The sequence below is a fragment of the Gorilla gorilla genome, chromosome 10 (assembly GCF_029281585.2).
Source record: "Gorilla gorilla gorilla isolate KB3781 chromosome 10, NHGRI_mGorGor1-v2.1_pri, whole genome shotgun sequence".
NCBI lineage: Eukaryota > Metazoa > Chordata > Mammalia > Primates > Hominidae > Gorilla > Gorilla gorilla.
In genome coordinates, this window is record NC_073234.2 from 114350884 (window position 1) to 114369060 (window position 18177).

Here is an 18177-nt window from a genome sequence, read left to right on the forward strand (position 1 = left end):
TATAGTGGGGCTCAGCAGAAGAAAGAATAAGCAAACTTGAATAAAGGCCAATTGAGATGAATAAATAGAAGAACAGAGGAAAAAAGAACGAAGAAAAACAGTATCAAAGACCTGTGGAGTGCCATCAAATGTAACAACACATGCATAGTGAGAGTCCCAGACAGATAAGAGAAAAAAAGGGGATGAAGAATATTTGAAGAAATAACAGCTGGGAACTCTCCAAACTTGATGAAAACTATTAATCCACACATGCAAGAAGCCCAGTGAACTCCAAGTAGGGAAAACTCAAAGAGATCCTTACTTTACTACATTACAGCCAAACTTTCTACAGCTAAAGACAAAAAGAGAATCTTGAGAATGCCAAGAGAAAAGTGACTCATCGAGTTCAAGGGATCCTAAATAACATTAACAGCCAGCTTCTCAACAAAAACCATGACATCCAGAAGAAAAAGGAATGACCTATTCAAAGTGCCAAGAATTTTACATCCAGCAAAACCACCAGTTAAAAACAAAGGAGAAATTAAGACAACCTCAGATAAACTGAGGGAATGGTATCACTAGCAGATCTTGCTCCACAGCAGATAGTAAGGGGAAACCTTCCGGGGGAAATGAAAGGATGCTGGACAGTAACTCAAACCCACATGAAAAAATAAAGAGTACCAGTACAAGTAACTGCATTTGTAAATATAAAAGACAATATAAACACATTTTTGCTTGTAACTCTTTCTAATTTAAAAGATGAATGCAAAGCAATAATGACAAGCTGTTTGATAGGCTTATAATTTATAAATATATACTTTTTTAATTGAAATTTTTTTCTTTTATCATCCAGCCCAAAATGTCATAAAGATATAATTTCTATGACAATAATAACACAAAGGAGGAGAAAGGGAATGAAGCTATATTGAAGCAGTTTTACATATAATTGACTGTAAGTTGGTATTAATCCAAACTAGATTATTTTAAGTTCAGATGTTAATTGTAATCTCTAAGGCAACCACTAAGAAAATAAAGATATAGTAAGAGAAACAAGAAAATTAAAATAGTATACTAGAAAATTTATATGTTAAAAAGAAGAAAACCTCAAGTCAATAACTAAAACACACCTCAAGGCACTGGAAAAAGAAGAGCAAATTAAACCTAAAGCAAGCAGAAGAAAGGAAATAATAAGAGTAGAAATAAATAATTTAGAGAACAGTAAAACAATAGAGGAAATCAACAAAACCAAAAGTGTATTCTTTGAAAAGATCAAGAAAGTTAAATTAACAAATCTTTACCTAGACTGACCAAGAAAAAAAAAAGACTCGAATTTCAAATTATTAAAATTAGGACTGTAAGAGGGGATATTGGCTGTGCAGAAATAAAACAAAAGATTATAAGGGAATGCCATGAACAACTGTATGCCAACAAATTAAATAATCTTGGTGAACTGAACAAATACCTAAAAAACCACAAACTATTGAAACCAACTCAAGAAAAATTCAAAAATCTTAATATAACAAGGATAGAGATTGGATTCGTAATTTAAAAAAAAAAAAACTTCCCACAAAGAGAAGTCTAGGCCAAAATGGCCTTATTAATGAATTCTACCAAATACTTAAAGAATTAACACCAATTTCATAAGTTCTACCAAAAAATAGAAAGGGAAGGAATACTTCTGAACTGATTCTATGAGGCCAGTATACACTGACACCATAATGAGACAACGACATCACAAGAAAATAAAATTAAAGATCAATATATCTTATGCATATTGATGTAACCATTCTCTAGAAAATATCAGCAATCTGAATCCAGAAACATATTAAAAGAATTATAACCATGATCAAGTGGGATGCATCCTGGGAATGCAAGATGTATTTAACATACAAACATAAATCATAAATCAATGCAATACTTTAAATTAATATATAAAATGACAAAAATTACGTTATGAGCACAATAGATGCAGGAATCTCCTTTAACACAGCCCAATACTCTTTTATGATAAAAATCATTCAACAAACCAGGAAAAAACCAAAGAACTTCCTCAATCTGATAAAGCCCAGCCATATATAGAACCCATACGGCTAAAATAATACTTAATGGCAAAAGACCAGATGTTTTTCCCTTTCCCAAGACAAAGCTAGCTACTCTGGTCACTTCTATTCAATATAGTATTGGGGGTGCTAGCCAGGCTAATTAGGCAAGAAAAAGAAATCAATGCATCTAGCTTGAAAAGGAAGAAGTGAAACTATCTCTATTTGCAGATTACGTGATCGTTATATAGAAAACCCTAATACACACACACACACACACACACACACACACACACACACACACACAAGTTCAGCAAGGTTTCCTGATACAAGATCAATATACAAGCATTAGTTGTATTTCTGTGTATTGACAATGAACAATTTGGAAGTGAAATTAAGAAAAAAATTCCTTATAGAATAGTATCAAAAAGAAAATGCCTAGTAATAGATTTAAAAAAGAAATGCAATACTTTCACACTGAAAACTAAAATATCATTGCAAGAAGTTAAAGAAAAACTAAATAAATGGAAAGAAAACTCATGTTCATGTATCAAAAGACTGAATACGTGAAGATGGTAATACTCCCCCAAATTGATCTACAGATTCAATCCAATACCTATTAGGATCTCAGCTGCCTTATTTGTAGAAATTAATGAGTTGATCCTAAAATTCACATGGAAATGCAAAGGACCCAAGATAACCACAAAAATCTTGAGTAAGAAGAACAAAGATGAAGAACTCATACTTCCTGATTTCAAAACCTGATACAAAGCTACAGTTATCAAGACAGTATAAAGCATAAGAACAGTATTGGTATAAGGAGAGACATATAAATCAATGAAAATAATTTATATTTTCAGTAGTTCAGTAGCAGGCTTTTACAGGGTTAACTGATTTTCAGTAAGAGTGCCAAGGTAATCCAATGGAGGGGAAACAGGCTCTTCAACAAAAGTTCTGGACAACTGAATATCCACATTCAAAGGAATGAAGTTGTACCAGCTCACATGATTCACAAAAATTAACTCAAAATGAATCATAGGCCTAAATGAAAATGCTTACACTATAAAACTCAGAAGAAAACATAGAAGAAAATCTTCAGAATCTTGGATCAGGCATGACTTCTTAGCAATGACACTGAAAGCACAAGTGACACAAGAAAAAATATATAATGGACATCATCAAAATTAAAAACTTTTTGTGATTCAAATGATATTATGAAGAAAGTAAAAATACAATCCACAAAAATGGAGAAAATATTTGTAAATCAAATATCTGATAAGGGTTTTCTATTCCGGGTATATAATTAATTGTTATAGCTCAACAATAAAAGATAAGTGACCCAGTTTTAAAATGGGCAAAAGATTTGAATAGACATTGCTCCAAAAAATATATGCAAATAACCAATAAACACATGAAAAGTTACACAGCCTCACTAGTCATCAGGGAAATGCAAATAAAAACCACAATGAAATACCACTTCATTCCTACTAAGATGGCTAAAATAAAAAAGACCATAACAAATGCTGACAAAGGTGTGGAGAAATTGTAACTCTCATATGTTACTGGTGGGATTATAAAATGGTGAAGCCACTTTGGAAAACAGTTCAGCAGTTCCTCAGAAAGTTAAATTTAGAGTTACCATATGATCCAGCAATTCCACTCCTAGGTATACACCCAAGAGAATTGAAAACATATGTGGATATGAAATTTGTACATAAATGTTTCCAGCAGCATTATTAAAAATAGCCCCAAAGTCTAAACAACTCAAATGTCCATGAAATGATGAACGGATACATAACTGTGGTGTATCTATATGATGGGATAAAAATTTGTCAATAAAATGAAGTACTTATACTTACTATAATCTGGTGAACCTTGAAAACACTCTAATTGAAAAAAACGAATGAAAAAAAGACCACGTATCGTACGATTCTGTTTATATGAAATGTCCAGTGTAGGGGCTGGGGAAAGTGGGGGCGGGGTAGTGACTGCTCATGGTTATGGGGTTTCTTTTGGGGATGGTGAGAATGTTCTAAAGTTAAGACAGTTGTGATGGTCACACAACTCAGTGAGTACACTAAAACCACTTGTACATATTAAAGGAGCAAATTTAATGGTGTGTGAATTATATCTCAATAAAAAATAATGTGGTGTAAATCTGGCCACTCATGGTTTTCACCTCCCTTTTTTTTTTTCTCCCCTATCGGGACAATTCATAAGTTACCATGCTGCTGGCAGCTCTGGCGGAAAATGATGGTGACAGAAAATGACATTTCAGGAATGGCTTTTAAGGCACGAGGAGTAATAGCCTGAGGATAATCAGAGTTGTTAGGCTACTTTCCTGTCCCGGAAAGTGAAATCAACCTGATTCTGTCCATCATGAACACTGGTGACTTGAGTTGTTGATGAATGTTCTGTAAAGTTTAATATCCCCTGCTACACTTTAAATACAGAGCCCAATCCACCATATCTTTCAAACTCAGGCTATTTCAAACATAACTGAAGGAGAACTTCAAATTAGAGAAACTTGAGGCCTTCTGATCACTGGCCAGAAGGGAAAAATTGTTTTTTATGACCTGAAAATGTATTTAGTATGAAAAGAAAACGACTTCTTAAGATGAGAATAAGAAAGGAGGGAAATAACCAAATTTGAAGTTCTAGGTAAATACAATAAGGCAACTGAATAGACACTCCTTTCTCCTGTTTTCCATTAGGATTATAATTGGGGATTCTATCTCCACCCAATAGTGTTTCTGTACACTTCAAAGGTAGGCTAACTATTTAAACCAGAGACAGAACACTCTGTATTACTCTTTTTATATTGATGTCCTGTTACAACCATGTTTTGTTTTGTTTTGTACTAGAGAAAAAAGAGGACTCAAACTTATGTTGTCAAATATTTCCTAGACACTTTGTGTGACAGGAAGGAAACCTGTTAATACTGCTGTCTCAGGTAATACTGCTTTTTTAGTTAATACTGCCCTTCATCCCTGTGTTTACCCCCTCAACCTTATCCTCCCTGTTATCTGGTTTGTCAACATTCTGAACCAAAACTCTATTTTTTAATGGAAAGCCTAAGGAGGCACTTTTTCCTGAAAGAGATTGGTGTCCCTGATTAAACTTACTCAGAGCCTTCTCTGGATTCCTGGGAAGGAACATACCTGTGCATTTGATCTTAACAAGCTCTGAATCTATAGTGTGTTGCTCAGGGGTTGCCTGACAGAGCTCAGTCCCATGGTGGAAGAAACCTACCAACCTTGGCCTTCTCAGCTTTCAAAGGCGACACCTGCCTCTGGCCTCTCTCTGCATTCTCCCCATTATGATGTGGTTCTCCAGACCAGGGAAGAGACCAGGGGGATACACAAACTAACACAACGAGCTCCTTCTGGTTCTGTGTGTAGCTGTTTGCAATTTCCCTGCTCTGGTAGGCAGCACTTTCCAATCAGCCCTGCAGCTCCACCTCTGAGAATTCTTCATGAGGAACAAGCTTTCTTTAGTCATAGTCACTTGTACAAGAAGAGATGTTTTCCTTCATGAGTTGTTTGAAATGCAGTACAGTCATTCCTTGTGTTCTGAAAAGCTCCCACTAAATGACATCATTTAATTCCAGGATGCTCAGAATACTTAATAATACCTTTGGTTTTGTCTTTGCAAAACAAGTTTTGTGTTTGTGGAAGGGAACAAATCTGAGGAGTGGCAAGCGGCGAAGACCAAAAGCTTATCTGTGTGGAATTGCTGCTGTAGACAAGAACAATATAATCCTCCCTGTTCTGTACCTACTAAATCTTACAAAGGGTTAGAAAAATAGTATTTCATCTGCCTTTGGCTTTTTGATAATACCAAATAACATCAAATGGAAGCAGTCTCATGGTTTCTTCATTGCTAAACTAATTGTTATTACATACTTGTTCCTGTGTGATGTTAATATATATTCCTGGAACCAGAAAGGTCTACATGGTCAAATAAATTTGAAACTTGGATTAAATAAGAATAAATTGATTTTTTTCTCCTTCAGGGTTTCACAGAATCTTTAATACCAATGTGCTTTTTTGAACCTCTTAATGCAGCTCTGGTAGGCTGACTTTCTGTATGTGTGTGATTATTTTATTTACTGCCAATCTCCTTAAAGTTAGTTTTTATTTAAAAATTATTTGTACAAACACCCGAACTATTTGACTTTTTAAAAATTCCATTCTATTGTGGTAATAGCACTTAACATGAGATCTACCTCTGTAAACCATTTTTAAGTGTACATTATTGTTGACTGTAAGGACAATGTTGCACAGTAGCCCTCTAGAGCATATTTATCTTGGTTGACTGAAACTTTATGCCTGTTGATTAGTAACTCCCCATTTAGTAACTCCCCAATTAGTAACTCTCCCTAGCCCTGGAAACCACAATTGCACTCTTTGATTCTATGAGTTTGACAATTTCAGATGCCTTACACAAGTAGCATTATGTAGTAATTGAACTTCTGCGACAACTTACTTCACTTAGCATAATGTCCTCAAGGTTCATCTATGTTGTCACATATTGCAGAGTTTCCTTCTTTTTAAAGACTGAACAGTATTCCATTGTATGCAACTGTGTATGCATACACCACATTTTCTTTATCCATTTGTTGATGGATATTTAGGTTGTTTCTATGTCTTGGCTGTAGTGAATAGTGCTGCTGTGAATATAAGAATGCTAATACCTCTTTAGATCCTGATTTCAGTTTTGGTGGGGGATACATACCCAGAAGTAGATTGCTGGATCATGTGGTAGACATATGTTTGTTTTTTTTTAAGGAACATCTGTACTGCTTTTTATAGCAGCTACGCCATTTTACATTCCCACCAACAGTGTGGAGCGGTCTCAATTTCTCCACATTCTTGACATTTGGCGTCTTTTTAAAAAAATAATACTCATCCAGACAGGTGTGAGGTGAGCTCTCATAGTGCTTTTGACTTGCATTTCCCTGATGATTAGTGATGTTAAGTATTTTCTCATATACCTGTTGTCATTTGCATGTCCTCTTTGGAGAAATGTCTATTCAAGTCCTTAGCCCATTAGAAAAAATCATGTTATTAGGTTTTTTTTTTCTTTTTTACTACTGAGTAGTAGGAATTCCTTGTATAGGTTGGAGAATAACCTCCTATCTGATATATGGTTTGCAAATATTTTGTCCCATTCAGTAAATTGCCTTTTCACTCAGTTGACTGTTTCTTTTATTGTGCATGAACTTTTTATTTTGATGTAGTCCTACTTATTTTTGTTTTTGTTCCCTGTGCCTTTTGTGTCATACCCATGAAATCATGGCCAAGATGAATGTCAAGTGGTTTTTCATGTATGTTTTCTTCTAGCAGGTTTATAGTTTCAGATCTTTAAATGTAAAATAATAATATTGAATTGATATTTTGTGTATGCCATAAGGTCCAGTTTCATTGCTTCGTATGTCACGTCCAGTCTTCTCAATATCATTAGTTGAAGAGACTATCCTTTCCCATTGTGTATTCTTGGCACCGTTTGTGATGACCAGTTGACCATGTATGCATGGATTTATTTCTGGGCTCTTTATTCTACTCCATTAGCCTATATGTCTGTTTTTATGCCAGTATCATACTATTTTGATTACTGTGGCTTTGTGATATATATTGAAATAGGACGTGCGAGGCCTCCAGCTTTTTTCTTCTTTCTCAAGATTGATTTGGCTAAGAATTTTAGCATTTTGTCTATTTATGTAAAAAAAATGCCATTGGAACTTTGATAGGAATTGCATTTAATCTGTAGATTGCTTTGAGAAGAATGAACATTTCAATAATATTAGATCTTCCAATCCATGAACATTTGATATCTTTTCATTTGTTTGTTTCTTGTTTTATTTCTTTTTACTGTATTTTGTAGTTTTCAGTCTGCTTTCAACTTCTTAGTTAAGTTTATTTCTAGATATTTTATTTTTTTGGTGCTATTGTAAATAGAATTTTTTTCCTAATTTCTTTTTTCAGATAGTTCATTGTTAGTGTATAGAAATGCAAGTAATTTTTATATATTGATTTTGTATCCTGCAACTTTACTGAATTCATTTTTTAGTTCTAACAGTTTTTTTTAAATGGAGTCTTTAGAATTTTCAAATATATAAGATCATGTCATCTGCAAACAATGTGGACAATTTCACTTCTTCCCTTTCAATTTGGGCACCTTTTTTCCTTGCCTAACTGCTCTGGCTAGGACTCCCAGTATTATGTTGAATAGAAGTGGCAAGAGTAGGCATTCTTGCCTTGACTCTAATCTTAGAGAAAAAGCTTTCAGTTTTTCATCATTGAGTATGAGGTTGGCTGTGGGCTAACCACATATCACCTTAATTATAATATGTTGAAGTAATTTCTTTCTATTTCTAGTTTGTTGAGAGTTTTTATCATCAAAGGATGTTGAATTTTGTCAATTGATTTTTCAGCATCTATTGAGATGATCATATGATTTTTATCTTTTATTCTGTTAATGTGGTGCTAATTGGTTTTCATATGTTGAGCCATCCTTGAATTCTACAGATAAATCCCACTTGGTTATGGTGTATGATCCTTTTAATGTGCTTTTAGATTCAGCTTGCTAGTATTTTGTTGAAGATTTCTGCATCTATGCTTATCAGGGATATTGGCTGCAGTTTTCTCTTCTTTTGTACTGTCTTTATCTGGCTTTGGTATCAGCATAATGCTGGTCTCATAAAATAAATTTGGAAGTATTCTTCCGTCTTCAAGTTTTTGGAAGAGTTTGAGAAAGATCGACATTAATTCTTCTTTAAATGTTTGGTAGAACTCACCAGTGAAGTAATTTGGTCCTGGGATTTTCTTTGTTAGGAGGTTTTTATGATAGACAGTCTTGCCTCTTGAATGAATATTTATATCTAAAGAAGCTAGTGTTCTGTGAAAGTTTGTGAATGAAGTTTTAGATTCATACCCTTTAACCTAATGTAATAATTAAGAGAGAAGACTTTGGACAAAAAGTACTGGATTCTATTTGTGGGTCTCTACCAATTAACTTCATTTACAGAATTAGCATAATAATACTTGCTACAAATCGAGTTGTGAAAATTTAATGAAATATATGTATACTGACAAACAAAACCCCAGGCACTTAGGTGGCCTTAAATAAATGGTAGCTATTATTGTGTATAAAAAAGTTAGTTTAGTCAACACTTTTTCCAGCAAGAAGCAAGAATTTCTTTCATTTATAATAATTTAATGAAATTTCCTAAAATGCCTTCTGCATGATGCAAGAACGATGAAATTATATGCAATGTTCAGTTCGATTTTATTGGTTAGCACAATTTATGGTATTTTATTGTTTAGGAAAGGGAGAGTAAAGAACATCTATTGAGAGTTTATTTAGTACTCATACCAGTCTTAGGGAGTAAAAATTATCTAACCCCACTTCACTGATGAGTATGCTTCAGTAAATTGCTAAAGTTCATGCAAAGCATATTCTGTGGCAATGTTAGAATTCAAACCCAGGTCCCCTGACTCCAAAGCCAATGCTGTCTCCATACTGCCATACCACCTTCTTTAAAAATGAACAATTTGGCTGGGCATGGTGGCTCATGCCTGTAATCCCAGCACTTTGGGAGGCTGAGGTGGGTGGATCATGAGGTCAAGAGATTGAGACCATCCTGGCCAACATGTTGAAACCTCGTCTCTACTAAAAATACAAAAATTAGCCGGGCGTGGGTAGCCTGTAATCCCAGCTACTCAGGAGGCTGAGGCAGGAGAATCACTTGAACCCAGGAGGTGGAGGTTGCAGTGAGCCGAGATGGCACCACTGCACTCCAGCCTGGTGACAGAGCGAGACTCTGTTTATAAAAAAAGAACAATTCATTCTTGTCATTCTTGTGTGTACATAATAGCTCTCTGTTAACTAAGGCTATTCTATTCTTCACTTATTTCAAATAAATATCTCCCCTACTAGATCTCAATACAGTGGTCTTAAGTCAATTTAATCCCAGTAATGTTTTATAGTCACTTTCTCAGAATTTCTCTCATGTTCAGGTAAGGATTACATAATTGAACACAAAATTTTATCTTGTCTAAGTACTTCTGACTTCACAGGGAATTGTGATAAGGAGTATAACTCAGTGGAGATGATGTGGGATGGTAGGTGGAATGCTGGCCGTGGCCTTAGTTGTGATCTTAGTCCTTCCCCTGCTTTAAGTACCTGTGTGACCCAGTGAGTTACTCTGTATCTTTAGGTCTTAGTTTTCTTACTATTTGCTCTATCTACCTCATGGGAGTTCTGTGAAGAGTAGATTAACTCACTTTTCCAACTCTCCCTATCTGTAGTTGTCTCAAAGTGGAGAATGCATACTCCAGGGATGAGCAGGATGGTTCATTCGGGTAGAGGAGGATGACATCAAGGAACACTTACAGGTGCTTTAAAATTTGTTCTTTTAAAATTTATGTTTTTAGCATATGTTTTATAATGTATGGACATAGCATTACACTTATGAAAACCATAAACAAACAAACATATATTGGAGATATGTGCTATTTTTTTTAATTAATAGGGGTAGGTGATAAAAATGTTGAGGGCCTTGTGGCCTCCAGGATAAAGTCCAAATTCTTTAGTATGGCATTTATGTCCTCTGGGGACCCTCTAGCTTCATTTCCTCCCCCATTGCTTCTCCTTCTACTTAATGAACTGAACATACCAGTATGTTTTGTAGCTTCACTGTCTTTGCTTATACTACTCTTTTTGCCTGAGACTCCTGAAACCTCTCTCAGCCTCCCACCTTCCACTTGAAAGACTAATTTTTCAAGACTCAGCAAAGGAGTTATCTCCTGAATAAGCCCTTTCCTGAACCTCTCAGGTATGCCAGATCACTCCTTCCTTGGGCTTCCACTGTACTGTACACATGCCACCTATAAGCTGTGTGGAAGTGTGCTTGTTTGATTTCATTTACTAGTCTGTAGATCTCTGTATTACTCTACACTGCTATAAAGATACTACCTGAAACTGGGCAATTTATGAAGAAAAGAGGTTTAATTGACTCAAAGTTCCAAATGGCTGGCAAGGCCTCAGGAAATGTACAATCACGGTGGAAGGTGAAGCAGAAGCAAGGCACATCTTACATGGCAGCAGGAGAGAGAGAGAGAGTGCAGGGGAAACTGGCAATTTTAAACCATCAGATCTTGTGAGAACTCCCTCACGATCACTAGAGCAGCATGGGGGAAACTGCCCCCATGATCCAATCACCTCTTACCAGGTTCTTCCCTTGACACGTGGAGATTACAATTCGAGATGATATTTGGGTGGGGACACAGAGCCAAACCATATCAAGGGCAACTGCCATGGCTTCTTAAATCTTTTTTGTTTTAGAACCTAAAATGGTCCCTGGTATGTATTTCATAAATATTGATTAGCTATGCAAATAGCAAATAAGCTCTGAGAGTACTATAGCATGTTAAAATCTCCAGGCAAATGTTAATAGTTATTATTATTAACCTATGTTAAATTCTCATAGGTTTCAGTGGAATATCTTTATTAAAAATCTTGATCAAGTGACGTGAGCAAAACAATCCTAATTGACACTTGTGGACACTGGTTTTCAACCCCGGGAGCTTTCAAAAATATCAGTGCCCAGGCTCTGCTCATAGGGGTCTTGATTCAATTGGTATGGGATATGGGTCAGGCATCTGTGGTTTTTAAAAGCTCCCCAGATGATTTTCATGTGCAGCCAGGGCTGAGAACCATTGTTTCAAATGTCACGGATAGGAAAAGAAAGGTGCTTGGGAAAACCTAAGGCAGAGTGCTCTTCCTGAAAATGCAACTGCAGTTGTGAAAGCTTCTGTCTTTGTAAGGTTAAGATGTGTCCTTGGGGGAAGACACACACACACAAATTGCAGTTATTTATTGAGACCAGACTACTGAGTCACTTCGATGAAAACTTGAGAGCTTAAGACTCGCCAGCATGGGCTAAGAATAGATCACGTTGCAGAAACCAGAACAGTTTCTTGGAAGGAATGGCTGAAGACATTGACAAAGGCTGAGCAGAGGATGAAATTGGGAAGTCACCCATCAACTATGGGGGTTGGGCAACGTGAAAATGTGCTTACCATTTGCAATGAAATGGAAAAGGCCTTGGTGAGAAGGCAGTGGAGATTAATGATAATAAGTCATGTTGAGTTTTAACAAGATAACATATAGGATAACAAAAAGGCAAAAGTTTATTAAGTCAGATCCTGATTTTGCAACTAACAGCTTTTTTCCTCCTTCTCTTTTTCACCTTGAGACTGTTACAGATAGCTGAGTAAGGTGCCAAATTAGACTCGAACTGCATCTCAGGGTGAAAACTGTGAGTGAGCATCAGCTAATATTATCCTAAAGTGTATGGTATTACAAGTTTCTATGAAGAAGTTTTTGAGAAACCTTATTAGGATTAGTGCATATGTTGTCAACATTGGATTTTCTAGAGAATCAGAGTGAATATAGCTGGTACATAAGCATTGTTAATTTGCATCATGGATATCAAAGCCTTCTTGATAGAAATTACCTATTTGCACTGCATACTAATTTGGGCATTGCTGCTCTGGAATTGATAAAAGTTTAGCCTATAAATTGGCTGAAGTTCCTTCTGTGCTAAGAAAGAATTTGCTAAGCAGATGCATAATGTGCCATTGGTCATTGCGGTTAATTTTTTTAAGAGAATAAATATTTCCAAGCACTTAAGTGCCATGTGTTACAAATCACACCACTCAGGGACTAGTTGAGGCTTGTTTTTTCCTTTAAGTCGGGCAGGCAGGACCTCTAGTGGCAATGGCTAGTTAGCAGTTAGATTTAGTGCTAATGTTTTAGAAAGTACAAACTGCACTTCTTTTAAATTCTGGTTGATAGACTTCAGGTTGATATTCCCCCCAATAATCCCCCAATAATTTAAGCTTTGCACATTCTAATTCTCTGGTGTTCAAATTGTCACAAGTTCTTGCTCTGCACATATTTCTTGGAGGAACACTTTTAAAGAAAATGGCTTCAAAGATTCCCAGGCAAAGTGGACACCTGGACCTGTAAAAGTAACGCTGCCCCTAAGATGTGGAAAGAGGCCAACAAATGTTTTAATTGGTTCTTGACTTCAGTACTACTGACTTTTTCTCACATGGCACACTGATGCCCCTAAATACCCATTTGTCCTCTGAATTTGGTCTTTCAAACAAGGGTGAGAGATGATTTTGAGAGTGAGTAGAGAGCTGTTCTACTGGGGAAAACGGCACAGGGAGGGAGTTTTGACAGGTATTTGTGGTGGCCACAGCCAGTGATAAACCAAACACTGCAGCTGAGTTCAGGCCCCACCGTGAACGGGCCTGCAGTTACATCTCACTCCTCTCTTCTGCCAGTTGGGTCCCATGGGGTCCACTGGCAGGACCCACTCCAGGCAGGTGTCCCTGAGCCTCTCCTAACCACCTCTTTCTCCTCCATGTCTTTGCTCTCTATGTGGCGGGGGCAAGAGGGGAGCAAAGGGCAGTAGTGGCTTGTGCGCAGGCAGCCAGATGGGAGCCTGACCTTGGGTCACAGGCACACGAAAGGCACAGCCTACTGATGCACTATTTGGCCTGTGCTGTGAGGAGGGGGGTGCAGAGGGAGACAGGAAGAGAGAAGAAAACTCCTTTCTTCTATCTCTAACCTAGGCATCTAGTGCATTTCAGTCCTGAATTCTTTCAGGGCTCAGCTGAAACTGTTACTTCAGAACCCTTCCCTGATCAAGGTCAGGCCTTCCATGGGCTTTTTGTAGCTTCCTGTGCTTGTCTCTACCAGCACTTATTATTATTACCATGAATTATTTGTGTAAATATTTATTATCTGTCTCAATGGATGATAAGCTTCATGAGAGCAGAGATTGGTGTCTGTACTATTTATTTTTATATTCTTATGCAGGAGGCCTGAGACAAAGTGCTAAATAAATATTTGTTGAATGAGTGAGTGAGGCAACAAATGAATCAATGAGATACACAAGAACATATGTATAAGAATGTTCTTTGGAAATAACCTAGAGTCTAGCAAGAGGGAAACAAATCATGGAGATCCATTTGTTTGAATATGTCATTGAAAGGCATATCTCAAAAAATATTTACTAACATTGAAAAATTCTCAGAATGTAAGGTTAAGAGAAAAAAGTAGGGACACAAAAATTGACATATGGCATGATTCCTTTTTCTTTTTTTGACATAAAGAAAATACAGACAATTCTTACTATTCATGGTAGTTATATTCTATAAGGTCACTACAAACACTGAATTGCAAATACTGAATGATTGCACCTAGGGGAAATACAGAGTTAGGCTCCTGCAAGCCTCTGGTCACAATATTTTTGTCAACTGATCAATTTATAACCTTGTTTTATATGTGTTTCTGTTTAAAGACACCTTCTTTTAATATATATTATTGATTACTTAACATTGAAATCATGACCAACAGCACTGTCACTTATGCCTGAAAGAAGCTTATCTAATAACACACGTATTTTCTCAAGACACATCACAGTCTTGCTATGCTTTGGACACCAGACAGTGCTTCAGCTCTATGCTGCAGGCGATTTTAAACCACAAGACCACTAACAAAAAGCATATAAATATGAAAAATATAGCACTAAGTAGCTCTTAGAAAAGATACTTGTTTACAGTATGAGAGCTGAAACAAGAAGGCGAGGCATCACCTTGTTTGACTTCGCCTGGGCATGTATGCATCAGCCAACTCAACCTTTTTGCTGCTCTGAGCATGTGCATGCCCACAAATAACTGAAATGCACTGTGAGTATTGATTTGCGGTTACAATTCAATTTTAGCAAGTAGGGGAATTTGCAAATACAAAATCTGTGACTAATGAAGATTGACTGTATGTCCTTAAAAAAAAAAAACTCAGGGCAAATCTGCCCCTCATGGTAGCGGGACTATGGTGACATAAACATTTAAAGATGTATCCTTTTCTTTAATTCCTCAAATTTCTAAAATTAACTTGTATTATTGTATAAGTAGGAAAATAAATATTATTTTTCTTTTATTAGGAAATGGCAAAATGTGATAGGCAGAATATATATAGAGAAAGGGTAGCAAAAATTTCTTTGGCCAGCTGTGGCACAGTAAGTTTAAACGTAAACAGCCAAAACTGTCAGTAGGGTAGTTTCAAAAACATATTGAGCCATAACTTTGAAATATATTTTGAGCCGGGCACAGTGGCTCATGCCTGTAATCCCAGAACTTTGGGAGGCTGAGGCGGGCAGATTGCAAGGTCAAGAGTTTGAGACTAGCCTGGCCAACATGGTGAAACCTCACCTTTATCAAAAATACAAAAATTAGCCAGGCATGGTGGTATGTGCCTGTAATCCCAGCTACTCGGAAGGCTGAGACAGGAGAATCACTTGAACCCGGGAGGCAGAGGTTGCAGTGAGCTGAGATCGCGCCACTGTACTCCAGCCTGGGTGACAGCGTGAGACCCTGTCTTGGTGGGAGGTGGGGGAGCGGGGGGAGGGGGAAGAAAAAAAGAAAGATATTTTGAATTCTCTCTTATATGACTTTTGTGAATGGCCAAAGTATCATTCTGTAGTCAGGAACAGGCTGACTTTTTGAGCAAGGGCTTCAAGATGAACAGGAGAAAGAGACATAAGCATGAACAAGACCTATCTCTGCAAGCAGAGGTCAGCCACTTGACAAAGGCAGGGCAAAGGGGATGGCTTTCTCTGGAAATCCCTCGCTTCAGCTACTCATCCTCCACCTCCTGCCAAGTCTAGGTTAGGTCCCCCTCAGCAGAGTGTCCTTCTCTGTTCTAGCACTCCCCACACTGTGTTGTCATTACCTGTATATGTCTGTGTTCCCAACTAGACTTTAAGCTCTATGAAGGCAAGGGCTGAATGTAGCTTGCTCACTATTGAATTACATTGCCTGACACATTGCTTTGCACGCAGTGAGGGTGAAGTAAATATTTGTTCAATATATAATGGAATGATTATGCATCAAACACCCCAACTGATAGCGACTCCTGTGAGAATCATCCTCTTTAAATATGAGTCGGTGTCAGAAACAATGCCAAACCTCAAAAAAGAATATTGAAGAGTTCAAATGAGAAAATTCAAACACCCCAACAGATAGTGACTCCTGTCAGAATCGTCCTCTTTAAATACGAAGGTCAGTGTCGGAAACAACACCAAATACAAGAATAATGAGGAGTTCAAATGAGAAAATTTCAGTCTTAAAAAATGGACAAGATTTCATATACTCAGGCAAAAAGAGATAGAAATAAGAATCTGCCTATGTGTGAAAAGCAAATACAATTCCTGTTTCCTTTATCTTCTTACGATTGTACACCCTGTTCAACCATCTTTGGGCTTGTGATTACTGGGTAGTACACTGCTATTTCTTGAAGTGTCCATAAACACAGATAGCAGAGCTCAATTCCTGAAATGTGCTCCTGTTTGATAAGGAGGATTGGACTGGATCTTGTTCAGCCTTTAATCTACTTCCTTAAGCATCTGAGGATGTTCCAAACTCAAGGCTATTTCAGTACCTTTGTATTTGCAATGTATGATGCTTTAAAATGATAACTGTATTAACTTTCCATGGCCATTATAACAAATTGCTGCAAACCTAATGGCTTAACACATTGTAAATTTATTATCTTATAGTTCTATTTATCAGATATTTGCCCAGATCTTACTGGACAAAGATTAAGGTGTTAGCAGGGTACATTCTTTTCTGGAGGCTCTAGGAGAGAGTCCATCTCCTTGCATGTTTCATCTGTAGAGGGGGGGCTGCTTTCATTGGCTTGTGCCCACCTTCCTCCATCTTCAAGAGCATCAGGCTGAGTTCTTCCCATGCTACCATCTCTCTGGTTCCCTCTTTTCATTCCCCCTTCCACTTTCAAAGACCTTTGTGTGATTAAGCCCAGCAAAATAATCCAGAATAAAAAATCTTATTTTAAGGCCAACCGTTTGGCAACCTTAATTCCATCTGCAACTTTAACCCACCTTTGCCATCTACCCTAATATATTCACAAATTCTGGGGAGTGGGATGTAGACATCTTTGGGAGTTGATATAGTTTGGATGTTTGACTACTCCAAATCTCATGTTGAAATGTAATCTCCAGTGTTGCAGGTAGGACCTCCTGGGAGGTGTTGGGTTATTGGGGTGGATCCCTCGTGAATGGCTTAGCGCCATCCCCTTGGTGATGAATGAGTTCTCAGTCTATTAGTTCACACAAATGGGGGTTGTTTAAAAGAGCCTGGGCTGGGCACGGTGGCTCATGCCTGTAATTCCAGCACTCTGGGAGGCCGAGGCGGTTGGATCAGCTGAGGTCAGGAATTCGAGACCAGCCTGGCCAACATGGTGAAACTCCATCTCTACTACAAATACAAAAACTAGCTGGGTGTGGGGGCACGTGCCTGTAATCCCAGCTACTGGGGAGGCTGAGGCAGGAGAATTGCTTGAACCTGGGAGGCAGAGGTTGCAGTGAGCTGAGATCACACCATTGCACTCCAGCCTGGGTGACAAGAGCGAAACTCCACCTCACAAAAAAAAAAAAAAAAAAAAAAAGCCTAGCATCTCTCTTGCCACATGACACGCTGGCTCCTTTTCACCTTCTGCCATGATTGAAAGCTTCCCGAGGCCCTCACCAGAAGCAGATGCTGGCGCCATGCTTCCTGTATAGCTTTAGAACCATGAGCCAAAATAAATCTCTTTTCTTAATAAGTTGCTCAGCCTCAGGCATTCCTTTAGAGCAATGTAAATGGAAGAACACAGGGGCGATTGCTCTGCCTACCAAAATAAATGTACACACGATTATATATGCATACAAACTAGGAAATATAGTCATTTATATTTATCAGGATTCAAAATATCATGTCCCTATCCCAACTGTCTACTGTCTGTCCCCTCACTGCCCCTGAAAAAAAAATATCCTAAGATGCAAACACTCAAACCATGGAATGAAATACTCTTGGAGATAAAAAAGTCAAATACTTCTCTTGCTATGCGGATTTAAGAGAAACATCTCCACAGTATCAGTTGTGTGGGAGTTTATGTGTAGGAATCTAACTGCTCATGAGTTATCTCCATGAAGTCCCGCTCACAGTATGAATAGACGGGATCCTGTTATAATCTGCTCACTGTTTGCCTTGCAGTTGTGCATATAAATTATGTCTAAACC

The 18177-nt window shown here is 37.4% G+C and overlaps 1 protein-coding gene across 15 annotated transcripts in view; it reads right to left on the reverse strand.

The window, feature by feature from the left end:
* Positions 1-18177, reverse strand: part of ANKS1B (ankyrin repeat and sterile alpha motif domain containing 1B) — a 1254535-nt gene that overhangs the window by 193028 nt on the left and 1043330 nt on the right. The window lies entirely within an intron of this gene.